Here is a 13,585-nt window from a genome sequence, read left to right as displayed (position 1 = left end):
CTGAAATAGATCGTAAAACAAATTCGAAATTCCGGCACCATTGTTTTTTCAGAATGCGAGAAACATACATGCATTCATGCGAGTTCTTCATTATTTAATTTCTTTAAATATAATACAGGTCGGTAATATTTTGTGGCAATAATTTGAAAAGTTAAACGGACATGTATAGTAAACAGATGCAAATAGCCATTTCAAGACTAATAGCCCTTCTGGGCTAAAGCCCCTTTGGGTTAAACAGGGGAAAAAAGGGGGGGGGGAAGAAAAATAGTATTTAACATTTTATTTATACAGTTGTGTAAGAAACATATATAATTTCGAAACGTGAAGTAAAATTCCGTAATTTATAATAAATTACAGGATGGTTTTGTGACGTCCTAAATTCTAGGGCACTAAGCTCATAAAGCATTTTTAGAAAGTCCTCCACGAAGGCATCCCTCTTCTTAGGTAGATAGCCCTCGAGGCTTTGCCATAATCACACACACTATATAGCATTTTCTCCCTATTTTCGTGGTGTAATTGAAAACATTCTCTACAGGTATTCGAGAGATCTAGTGTTCGAGTCCTGGCGAGGGCAATGTACATTTTCCATCTCTCCTGCTTCAAAAAGAACCTAATGACTCTACAGGCAGCTATATGCAAGAGAGTAATTAGACTCAATATGGTGATGACAGCCTTTAGACTGGAGTCTTGAAATTGTTAGAAGTGAACAGAATTTCGAATTTGATAAATTTTATCTGATTTCGAAGCATAACGATGTAAAATTTCATTCTCTTTATTATTATGAGAAATTACCTGATCCTCTAGGTAACCTTTTTTTTTTTTTTTTTTTTTTCCCTCAGTTTGTCTGTTAATTAAAAAATATTGATCGAGCAAAGTCAGTAAAGCATATGCTTATCTCACAGATCCACTTGCATATTTTAATTTTAAAGCATAAAGAAATGACCTCTGACAAGCCAGGGGAAAAAAAAAATATATATATATATATATATATATATATATATATATATATATATCCTATATGCAAGCGAGCAACCAAAACATTCATATCATCACTGTCTAACGCCAATTTGTGAACCTGCGGCTAATGAATGGCACATAACAAGGTCGCAAACGGTATATTGCAAAAGAACTGGTTTGAAGATCTCTCTATCAATATTTAGCTTATCTTCAACACAGAAAAGCAACGTATTTTATTTATAAGGTATTTCTCCCGCCTTCCTAGTGTGCCTTCCTGACGTAGAGGTTCTGCACACTGGGCCGGTATTCTAGAGGTCCGTGGTTCGATTCCCGGCGAAAGCAATTGCTAATTTTTCACCTTGCCTGCTACCGAAAAAATAACCTTATGTCCCTACAGTGGTGCCCGAACTAAAAGGGTGTTGGATGAGGATTCTCCGCACCTAGGATTTGGCGTTTGGGTCCCCTAAAAACCCCAGTCGCCATTTAAAAAAGGAAGCATATAAGATGTTTCTCCCACTTCCATAGCATGCCTTCGTGTTGTCGTAGTTCTGCACACTGGACCGGTATTCCAGAGGTCCGTGGTTCGATCCCTGACGAAGGCGGTTGCTAATTTTTCATCTTGCCTGCTACCAAAAAAATAACCTAATGTCTCTGCACAGTAAAAGTTAGATCATAATAATAAGATGTCTTAGTAAAAGCATCTTCAAATGATCAGTCCTGAGAAGCAATATATTGCTAGCTCATACAGTAATTAATATCTATGAAATGTAGCAAAGTTCGACCAGTTGAAAAGCACTGATGTCGTGATGCGCTGTCTAATCTTCTCTGAATATTTGTTACTATTTTAGATGGATGATGCATTCATTATATCCCAACACTCTGCTCATAGTACGTTCTTTGATGCGAGATTTTGCTACTGTCGTCATTCGTTTGATTGTCCTAGCAATCTTTTATCAGTGCAAACGTTTACAGGGCACCAGAAGTCATCAATATTGGAGTATCGATGACTGAAGACCATCGCAAAATCAAACGACTCTTTTTTGTTTTTCGTTAGAATACGAAAAGGCGTTAGAATGGTTCGCATTAATCTAAAGATTATCCTTCTTGGTTTGGTTTATTTGATAATGACAACGTACTCGAAGACAATCTGCTAAAGAGAAGGATACCTTCGTGGAGGATTTCCTAAGGGAAACTGGCACGAATCCCGGGCCGAACTACCAGTGTTCAACGACTTTACTACTTGGCCGTTGGTGGGTGACTATCCTTCGTAACTTCATGCACTGCTAGATACAACACAGGGTGCACAGTACGTCACCTTACAGTCTGAGCAATATTCTCTTATAAAACGCTTAGCTTCATCGCCATTGCAGGCACCTACCTGTAAATTTCAGGTGACGAAGTACATCTCTTCATGACTAATTCATTCTCTGGTGCAGAGAGCATTTTTCAATGAAACGTGTTTTAAAAATCGTAATAAATGCTATTTTAAATTTCGGCAAAATTTTACTTCTTATTCACTGGTTTTATTAAACACTTTAAGTATTTTGAAAGAACCCCTTTTTTTTTTTTTTTTTTTTTTTTTTTTTTTTTTTTTTTTTACAAATATTACTTTGCTTACGTTTCAGATGACAAAAAAGGAAAAAAAAAATTGGGTGCATGTCGATTATCCGCTTCACATATTTTTGGAGATTACTTTTTTGGAGGCAAAACATCTCTAGTTACATTCTGATAACCTTTATGCTTTGTTGAATCCTTCTCAATAATCAGCAAATATTATTTAGCTGTCAGTCACGTTGAATGTAATTACTTCCATTATAGTATTTGCAATCCCTTTTTCAACCATTTTCATAAAACATTTGCTTCTTTCGTCACAAATCGGCAACAAACTTGTATTTAGACAAACAGCAATGCGTCATTTAAGTTCGGAACAGACGAAAAAGAAAACAGCGAGACACCGGCTATGTGTATCTTACCCGAACCATTTCAAGCTACTTTCCACCACCCCGCATTACTCAAAAACTATTAGACCTACAAACTTGCAATTTTTTATGTCTAAAGGCGCTCTCATGAACACCCAGAATCCCAAATTTCATTAATCTGCCTCTTAGGAAACAATTACAATATTATGGAGATTAAACCAAATAATACTTCTAAAGAGCATTTGGAAATGTCACCAATAGATGACGTTGCACCGACAGCCGGCTTCCACGCCACTCAAATGCTAATCAACTTTGCCGAAAGTGAAAAATAAAAATCTGTTAATAATAGATGAAATGATAGCGCAGAGGTAGAGTGCAAGACCTGTTCTTTTTTCATTTTGGTAGTGGATTCGGACCAACTTCAATGATATCGCAAAAAGAATGTAAACAGCTTTCAAACTATATAAGCGTTGCCATTCAGTAACTAAAATTTAAGTAACGAAACAGATGTCAGATTTTGCTCTGAATTACTATAAATGTCCGTTTCACTTTTCAAACTGTTGCCTCCAAATGTTAGAGTCTTGCATTATATTTGAAGCAATTAAATAACGAAAAATCTGCATAAATGTATGTTTATTTCTCGATTTGTGATAAAACAACGGTACATAGAGCCATCGAAGTTTGAATGACGTAATCGTCCTACGAATATGAGCACATGGAAGACCAAGTTTGAAATTTGGAATTTGTTTTGTTATCGATTTCATATTTTGTATATTTTTAAAGAAATTTTTGAGTAACAAGCTCAACGATTTCAAAGCGAGCAATGGCAACACTGTACGGGGGAAAGAAAAAAAAAAAAAAAAAAATTATCACCAGCGCGCGGAAATGTGTATCGGAAATTCTAAAGATATGCTCATTTGAAAATTATTTTGCGACATTGCTATTGAACTGAATTTTATGGTTTAAGTGCAAAGAAAATGATATTTAATAAATAAAGGTAACACAAAAAACGCTAAAAAAACGCCCTTTTGGATGTAATTAAAATCTTAAAACATTCATATTTTCCCCCCTTTTGTTTCGTTTGTGTAGGATAGTCACGCGCAGTCATTTCTTACTTAAGAAGACAGCAGAACCAGAAGAGGTGGTGCATGGATCAGGACAGCAGAACACAAGTAAGCACTTTTGAATCGTTTTATTTGAATCTGAATAACAATGAATAAAATTAAGAATAAAAGAACTTACTTGATTTAGTAGATGTGACTCTGGTTATACCTCCACCACCACACACACACAACTTAAGCAGATTGTTCGAAAACGGGTGAATTTTTTGCCTGAGAGTGCTAGTAATGATGAGTCCTGGTTTTGACTTCGTATTCTCTGATTCGATGTTGGCGGTTTTGATTACTGGCGATTTACAATTAAACAGGGAAGGTTTTATTTATGGTTTATGTGATTACAGCAATGCCTCGAGAGCTATCTGCCAACAGAAAGCATGCCTTTGCGTAGTACTTTCTAAGGAAAAGTGACTCGTATACACGTTACACATGGGGAAAAACCACGAAAACACCAATGCAGCCATCCCGTTCGCGGGATTCGAACCTCGGACCGAACTATCAGTGCTCAGCGACTTTACCGCTCGGCCGCTAGTGGGCCGAACAGGGAGGGATAATTGCTATTTATATTCCTAAATGAACTCCCGTTTAATGGTCTTATACAGTGGCAGCACTTCGGTATACGTCATTAATCCGTTTCAGATCCATGGATTTATACAAAACAAACGTTTCCTCAAAAGATAAAGGGACAGTAATTAATCTGTTCTTATTAAAAAAAATCCTATTGTTATTACTATAACACTGCTTAAAACCAAAATACAAATGCAGTGAAGTGTGTACTGTATGTGAATGATATACTGTTTTTTAAAAAAAATGTTTTTTATCTGGATCAAAAGCAAATTCTCAACACACTCAAAGCTTCCTCAGCTTTTTTTGGTAATTGAGTTCATCCCTTTGGCGATATTAAATAGTTCAATAGCATATTTGTTTCTCACAATCATGGATACCGTCTTTCTCTGCAAACGGTTTGTTATAGCCATGTCTCGGATATGCATGGCGTCTTCACATTTTTCGACAATTTTTTTTTTTCACCTCCATGACGATTTGATCCTAATTATTTTCTTCTTCTTTTGACTCTCTAAGTAACTTAATTGTTGACAAAAAACCTGGTTGTTAAAAAAAAATCATTGTTAATAATTTGCAAAAACAATACGCAAGAAAACATAATATCAATTAAAAATTCAGCATTATAGCGTGGATTGCTTACTAGCCTATTGACGTTCTTGTAATCAGTCGTAGTATTGTCTCGAAAGAGGTAGGTAAGTGTAGCGTGTACATTTCAAACAAAAATCTCATAACAAACAAAAATTTTCATGTCCAAACAGGACGTATACCAAGCTAAACGTATCCCAAAGTTGGCGTATACCGAGGTACCACTGTGCTAAGATAAACGATTCAACGCTACTGGCTTCTCATTTGAAAAGAGCACCTGCATACCTTTCGCAATGAGACAAGCAAATATGGGTAATGAAAATGGTCAGAATCGCAGGCTGAATCTCGACCTACAGATCAACCCTCGCATTCGAGAGCACGATTTGTTTTTCCTGTCACATTGTGCTTGACAACTAGAATTGCATCGACGGGAGATCTTAGTCAAAACGTGTTGGTTCCTTCTTTTTTTGTTTTCATACCTGCAATTCTCCGTTAAAATTTTTTTCCATATCATTTGCTATTTCTAGCATTTTATCTATTCTCATTCATAACGTTAAACCATTTTATTCTTTTTCACTAATGTGCTGAAAAGGAATGAAATTCGGAGGTTAAATTCAGCCGGGGTTCGACTATATCATATTTTAGTCTTGAGTGAAATTGTAATTCTGCCCGGAGTCCTAAATGAGAGAAGATCCGGCTTTTGATTTTATTTTTAACTATTTATCATTAGTTTAACTAAATTTATTAAGTTTTTATTTATCTTTCTACATTTTATTTAGTTTTAATTATTTGTCATTTTGTTTATTGGCGTTTGTTTCCCGATGGAGTTCCGTAGGGCTCCGGTACTTCTGACCTAAAAAATTAAGCCCTGATTTCCATAAGTTGCAACTTCATACCCTCATTCGACACTCTTAAAACGGAACACATGCCAAAAAAAATTAGTTGATTAATTAATTAAAAAAATCTGAAAGCTTTCAGATTTTATATTACGCCCAAAGGGGCGTTTTTACTTTTAACGTTTTGTGTGTTACCTTTATTTATTGAATATTTTTGCGTTATTTTTCTGACACCAGTTGTTACTTTTTTTTTTTCTTCCTTCACATTTGTACGGGGTTCGTGTGGATTTGGAGTGTATAACGACGACAACAATTGATGGAATATCGAAACGCACTTTATTTAGCCAATATTAATCAGGACAGTTCCAAAGTCACGTTTCACAATAGTCGAAGATCTACTACAAACACCCTGATACAATCAGCGACACAGCCTTCACATTATCAGGCTATAAAGGTCACTGCTTCACTGCAAAGCACCAGAGTACAGCTCCCGATTCTGCTCGGTCGTTCTCGGAACTCCCCGTACTCTTAAGACTCTCCGCGCTACAACTTCAGATGCACTAGATGACACACAGAGCACAGCTCCCGACTCTTCGGCCCAGTCGTTCCCGGAGCTCAACACGTTCTCTGGACTATGCACAAACCGTGATACACTAAGAGACTCTTTCGGTACACTCGACGACCCACTCGGCACACTAACTATCTCGCACTTTGACTCTCCGCGTACCAGCAGGGTTTATATAGTTTTTGCCTTGTGTTCGAGAACATTCTGGGCTAAACCGGTAAGAATTCGTTCCAAAAGTTTCTCCATTCGACCATGGCATATCGCCAATTTTGTCGTCAACTGTCACCAAATGGTGATTTCTCGCCAAATGAGGCAACCCTGCCTTCCCTTGCCATTTCCTAAACCTGCTTTGCGGGGAAGCTATCTTACCGCTCCTGGATATTTCGTAACAATATCATGCACTTCGCACTAAATCCATAAAATTTAATTCAACAGAAATATCGCAAAATAATTTTAAAATGGGCATATTTTTAGAATTTCCGATACACAGTCTCGCAAGCTGGAGATAAAAATGTCCCCCCCCCGTACAGTGTTACTTTTGCTCGTTTTGAAATCGTTGAGTTTCTTAATCAAAAATTCGTTAAAATTTTACAAAATATTAAATAGATAATAAAACAAATTCCAAATTCCAAGTTCGGGCTTCTAGATGGCCATAATTCTAGTGGAGGACAACTTATTTAACATCTGATGTCTCTAGGTACAGTCGTTTTTTTCGTAGCGCAAGAAACATACATACATTTATGCAGAATCTTCATTATTTAATTTCTTTAAATATAATGCAGGGCTCTAATATTTGATGGCAACAATTTGAAAAGTGAACCGACATTAATAGTGAACCAACGCAAAATACCAAAAACGAAATTAATAGCCCTTCTGGGCTAACGCCCTTTCGGGTAAAAAAAAAAAAAAAAAAAAAAAAAAAAAAAAAAAAAGAAAAGAAAAAAGAAAAAAAGAAACTCTTCATTTTGTTTTTTCCCCTAGTAATCACTGAATATGAATTTAAAAATTTCATAAAATTAAGCATCTCCGTCATCAATCGAAAGGCAGTCTTAAAAGATTTCAACCCCGCCATAACATCTAATTAATGGACCTGACTCGGGACAGGGGCGAGAGAGAATCGCTTAGGAAAAGAAAAACATCCTGGCTGATTCATTTCGACGCGAAACCGGAGCAAACAAGGACTCCGGAACCAACATCCGAGGCGACGAGATTCGATTGCTTTTTTCAATTAACACCATTTCCTTTTCGCGCCTTTGTTGACTCCGCCAAATTCGCTTTGCTCATCTTCGTCACTCGTCCACACCGATGCCCCTCAATCTCTCCGGAAGTGGCGCATTTGTCTTCCACACTTCGTGCTCCCCTAGGCATTATGGAATCGTTGTTAGCACACAGCATTTATTTTTTATCAGTTTATTTGCATTTATCATTATTTCCAGCTCGATATCTTAACACACATCACAGCTTATTATTTTTAAATGGTGAAACAAGGGATAAATGGGGATAATTCTTACCGACGCGGTCAGTTTGCATAAATGTGTCGACACCTTTTATGCTATTTGACCATTCTTGCAAAGATACAAGAGTGCCTCATCATTAAGACACAAAGGTGAAAGAATCCTTATGAAATTCGGTGAATCCATGAAGAATGCAAGCTTCTTCAAGATTCCGGGATGTGCCTTACAAGTTCCAAGAGAACTCGAATAAAGATACTGGCACCTTTTGCAAATTAACCATTGTTCTTCAAAACCTAAGAAGTGTCTGGTACAGTTATGAAGTTCAGTTTTTACCATGAAGAATAAAACTTTCATCAAAATGCCGAAACGCCCATGGTCGGGTGTTTATTTCAGTGAATAGTTACCGACGTGCACAAAAGTCCAGCACCCTTTCAAAGTTAAGTTTAGAACTTGAAGAAAACAACTTCCATCAAAGTGCCATCCATACCTTTATCATTGCTTTCATTTCGGCAAAATCTCTATCATAAAGGTTCCAGCACCTTTATAGAAGTGGGCCACTATCTGCCAAGAATGCCTTTATATAAAGATGCCTGATCCCTTAAGAAGACAGTATCATTATTCAGTTCACTCTATGATGTGAAGAAAGCAACTTAAGTCAAGGTTCTGCTACCTTTATACCAGAAATACTTTTTATTAAGAGTCTTGGCGAAATTTCCTTGTAAACGTACCAACGCTATTGTGAAGTTCAATTTATGATTCGCTAAAAGCACCTTTCGTTGAGGTGCCAGCATTTTTAGGTTACACCCTCTTTATGGTAATTTCTGTCTTGATTTTCCCCTTTATACTGGACCCTGTACGCTGACTTGCATAAAGGGATCTGCATTTTTAGAGACGAAGCGAACCTCTAGCCATCGGTGCCTCGGAAAATTTCCGAATCTCTGATAGCTCCATCCATCTCTTGGGTGTAATGATTTCTAAACTAAAGCAGTTACCCCCCCTTCCAAACTATGCCTAAATGTAAGTTTTCATTCAGTAAGCATCTTAAGCTAATGAGACCTATTGGACGATACAAAAGCAGCTGATAGAGAATTTTTTTAATAAAATGAAAAGTTTTTTAACAAAACAAAATTTAAATAAATTCTAAATTTTATTTACTAAACATTTATCAAAGGATCCATAAATACTAATAACAATGAAGTAAAGAGGGGGAATTTTAATTTATATTTATTTTCTATCTGAAATCTAAATGTTGGTTTTTGCAAGAAATTGTTTTTGGATATATTTAATTTAAACGTATTGACTTCTAAATATTAAGCTTTCAGATTAAAATTTATTTCAAATAATTCTAACACGTTCAAATAACTAAAAAAAAACTGCTACTAAAAATAAACTATAAAACATTAAATAAACAAAAAATGAAAAAATTACAAAAATTTTCAATTGGACGAAACTTGAGAATCGATAAAGGCAACTTTTCTCATTTTTCATTTATTAAATTTTTCTTTGACGCACAGATATTGTTACGAAATGTCAAGGAGCGGTAAGATAACTTCTCCGCAAAGCAGGTTTAGGGTTGCCAGAAAATGGCAAGGGAAGGCAGGGTTGCCACATTTGGCGACAAAATTGGCGATATGCCATAGATGGATGGAGAGCCTTCTGGAACGAATTCTTACTGGTTTAGCCCAGAATGTTCTCGAACACAAGCCAAAAGTTATGTAAACCCTGCTGGTATGCGGAGAGTCAGTCCGTGCAGAGTCCATCGAGTTGATAGTCAGTCAGTGAGTGGCTAGTCTAGTGCCGATTTCGTCGTCTAGTGCATTGAGAGAGTCTTTTAGTGTATCGCGAGTTAGTGCATCGTCGAGTTTGATCTCAAGAGTGTGTTGAGCTCCGGAACGACTGAATCGAGGAGTCTCTGTTTTTTTGCCGTGAAGCTGTCTCCACCATTATAGCCTGGAGGCTGTGTCGCTGATCGTTTCAGCGTGTTTATAGTCGTACTTCGACGACTGTAAACGTGCTTTTGGAATCGTGAATAATACTGGCTAATAAATTGTGTTTTGGTACTTCATCAAGTGCCGTCGTTATTCGCTCCAAATCCGCACGACGTATCAACTAGAAAAACGTGACAATATATTTGTAATTAAAAAATTATAAAATTCCTTATTTCTTATTAAAGCTTTCCGGTACAACTCCTCATGGCATTTAGATTTTGATAAATTCCTTGACCTTAAAGACAAGTTACTAGAAATCCGCTGTCCATAAACAAAGAGATTATTCTTATTGAAAAATTCGTAAACTGAGGGTGTTTATCTTTTGACAAGTATGTCTTTTCAAATCTTAGAATAAGATTGATAAACACATTATAAATTACTTAGTTCCCTTTGTACATTTTCTGCGGCGTTACTCACGTTTGCTTTTAATACCAATGAAAATAATATATGTAAAACTGGGCACTAAATCGTAAAAAATTTAAGCGTTTTCTTCAAGTTCTTGCTCATTAAAAAAATTAAACTTGAAAAATTTTTCATTTTTAATTTATGCAAATATTGTGACGGATTGACTCTGTACCAATTACTGAAACTGCCACTATTTTTCAATAAATTATATAAAACTCTGCAAAAAAGATTTCCTTTTCGAAAAAAAAGTTATGTTGTTCAGTACCTTTCATGGAAATCTATATAACAATTCTCGCCACTTAAATCGCTAATCTCGTCATTTAATCTGTTTGTAATTTGTCAATCTCTGTTTCACTTAATTTTTTTCTTAATCTAATCACTTAAAAAGGCTGCAAGCTTTTCTTAATCATTTTTAGTTGCGTACAAATGCAAACATTTTGTTCTTAAATTTGCGTACGATCCTTAAATATACAGTCAAGTTTTCAAATTAAACACCTCGGTCAATTTTTGTTAAAATAGGAGTTGAGAGTTTTGCTTTCTGTTTTTAGAGTGGGTATAACGTATTAAATATTTACTCTACATACTTCTATAAGAAGTTAGATTTCCTAATTTTTGCAAGTTTTCCAAGTTTTCCAAGCTGAAAACTGCCATGACCTAAGTATTTTCTTTATTTAAATCTTTTTAATAATTAAAGTGTGTGTCTACAGTTAACGATTATGAAAATATAAGCCACATAAGGATTTTTATGGACGTGATGTATATTATTTACATATATATTAATATATTAATTATTATGATAAAAGTTAGTTGTTGTTGTTGTGTAAATAAAAAAAGTTTCTGCTGATTTTTTTCGTGCTTATATGTTACCTTTATTTAACTTTTTCACCCATTTTGAGTGATGTGTTTTTTACTGCACTATAGAAACAAATTACAGGCAGCTCTCGACTTTCACATATAATTGGATCCTGAAAATGTGTGCAAATGTTGAATGTTCAAAAGTAGAGAGATGTAAAAAGAAACATTAAAAATTTTATTCTGAATTATTTATTTATCAATATTATTTTTTATCGTTATACGTAATTTAGTTAACGGGGCATGTTTAAGCGGTTTCATATGTTTTCTTTATAAAAGTGTCAAAAGTTAGTTGAATACCAATCATCAGCTTCTTCTTCACTTTCATTGTGTATTTCATTTAAATCTTGTTGCTCACTTAAGTATTCATTTGACAGAAGTGAGATTCATTAAATTTATTAGCATCTTCGTTGTTAACGTCCAAGCTTAATTCATTTCGTGTGTGATAGTTTCCAGAGATTCTTCAGAATTTATAAGATCTCTGATCATTTGTGGGCAATTGTTTCCAGGAACCTTTCATCCTTGACTCTTTTATTTCATTCCAGAATCCCCAGTTCTGTTCATTGCCTTCCATATATTATAAACTTCTGAAATTCTCTTAAGATAGGTCCACCTTTTCTACCAGTTGCCTTCTGATGGTCTGGTTTATTATTGTCCTCATATAATAGTGTTTAAACGTAGCTGTCACTGTTTGATCCATGGACTGCCTGAGAAAGGTAGTATTGGAAGGAAGAAATAAAACATTCATTCCTGGGTATAAATACTGCAGAAACTCTGAGAGTCCTGAAGCATTGTCTAAAATTAATAATGCTTTAAAATGTAAATGTTTATATTTACAATATATTTACCTTTACAATATGTTTATCTTTACAATATATCTTAACTGCTGCCACAAAATGAAAAGAGAATTATCTTTAAATATTAACGCACTTACCAGCTCGACAGCTTGCCTTTTTACTTTCTGAAGGCTTAAAGAGAATGCTTGCGCCATTATATTTTAAATTTTGCGTCTGCGCAACTATACGTCACTAATGTGTAAAGTCGGTGTCTCTTTGGAAACATATAAAATAGACTTTAAAAAAGACTACTGAAGAATTATTTTCCAGCCTTGTGCAACAAAACAGAAATCAGAAGAAGGGTGGCCAAATTAGGACCAAATTATAAGACCTAATTATTCAAACATAAAATTAACAAATCACCCAACTTGGGTTACAAGAAGACAAGCACTTATGGCTTAACTGAATAAACGTAACAACTAATAATTTCAAGGCTTTTATGTGAATTAGCCTAACGGCTCACAAAATACCTTAACGCGCAGGAAGAGCTCTGGTTTGTAGTAAACCGGCGAGACAAAGCCTAATGGCTCGAACACTCAACACTGCTAACACAAGTCGTTAATAATCACAGCACAACGTGGCCTGGAATAGGCAGATACGCTCTGAACTAACTTTCGAAACTCTTGCTTACATAGCACTTCATTCTACCTTCATCTGAATAAACTCTCGCTATCTCGTTTGCATTCTGACACCAAAAGCGTGGGTGTAAGGAGAGTAATAGGAAAGTCAAACTTAAAACAAACTGTTAGCTAAAAGTAAATAGATAAACCTCACAAATATATTCATTAACATTTATTGTAATTTATTGTATTTATTTATTGTAATTTATTGTATTTTATATTCATTAACATTTATTGTATTTATTTATTTTATGCTGATGTACTCGCATAGATTAATGCTCGATGGAGGTTGGGTCTCGAACCCGAGAACTCCGGTGATTTTTATCAGCGGAATCAACGTAAGTAAGAGCAAGGCCATGGAAGCGAACAATTTTCGCAATATCGACAAGAATTTTAGATAGTTGAATTTTTAAAAATGTGCAAAGTTGCGAATTGTGCGAAAGCAAAATGTGAGAAAATGGAGGGTCAATTGTATATAATGTTGTATTGCATTGACACAGTACTTCATTGAAGTGTTGGCTGCGATTTAGTCCCATTTCAGTCTATATCAAATCACCTGAAACGAAAAATCGTCTCACTTCATCCAAATATGCTTCCCAATCATTACTTAACAAAACAGGGGGAAGTACACTCATGTCCATAAATTAAGGATAATTCGGAGTCACGCGGAAATCGAACTCTAAAATAAATATATCACCTGTAAAATCACTACACACATCTTCAAGAATCATATGCAAATTTCAGGAAGCAACCAGATGACACCGATGGTACCTCACAATGACGAGAGTGCAAGAGAGTGATATATAAGGGATACAGGCAAAGAAGTAAAATTGTTCGCAGGCGCTTTATAAGCATTTCAGTGCAATAACCGAATAGTTATGACACAAAG

This window comes from Stegodyphus dumicola, chromosome 6 (genome assembly GCF_044657685.1).
Source record: "Stegodyphus dumicola isolate Sdum_Otavi_A_Nest chromosome 6, ASM4465768v1".
Classification (NCBI taxonomy): domain Eukaryota; kingdom Metazoa; phylum Arthropoda; class Arachnida; order Araneae; family Eresidae; genus Stegodyphus; species Stegodyphus dumicola.
The sequence above is the reverse complement of the archived record's forward strand: the minus strand, read 5'-3'. Positions refer to the sequence as shown.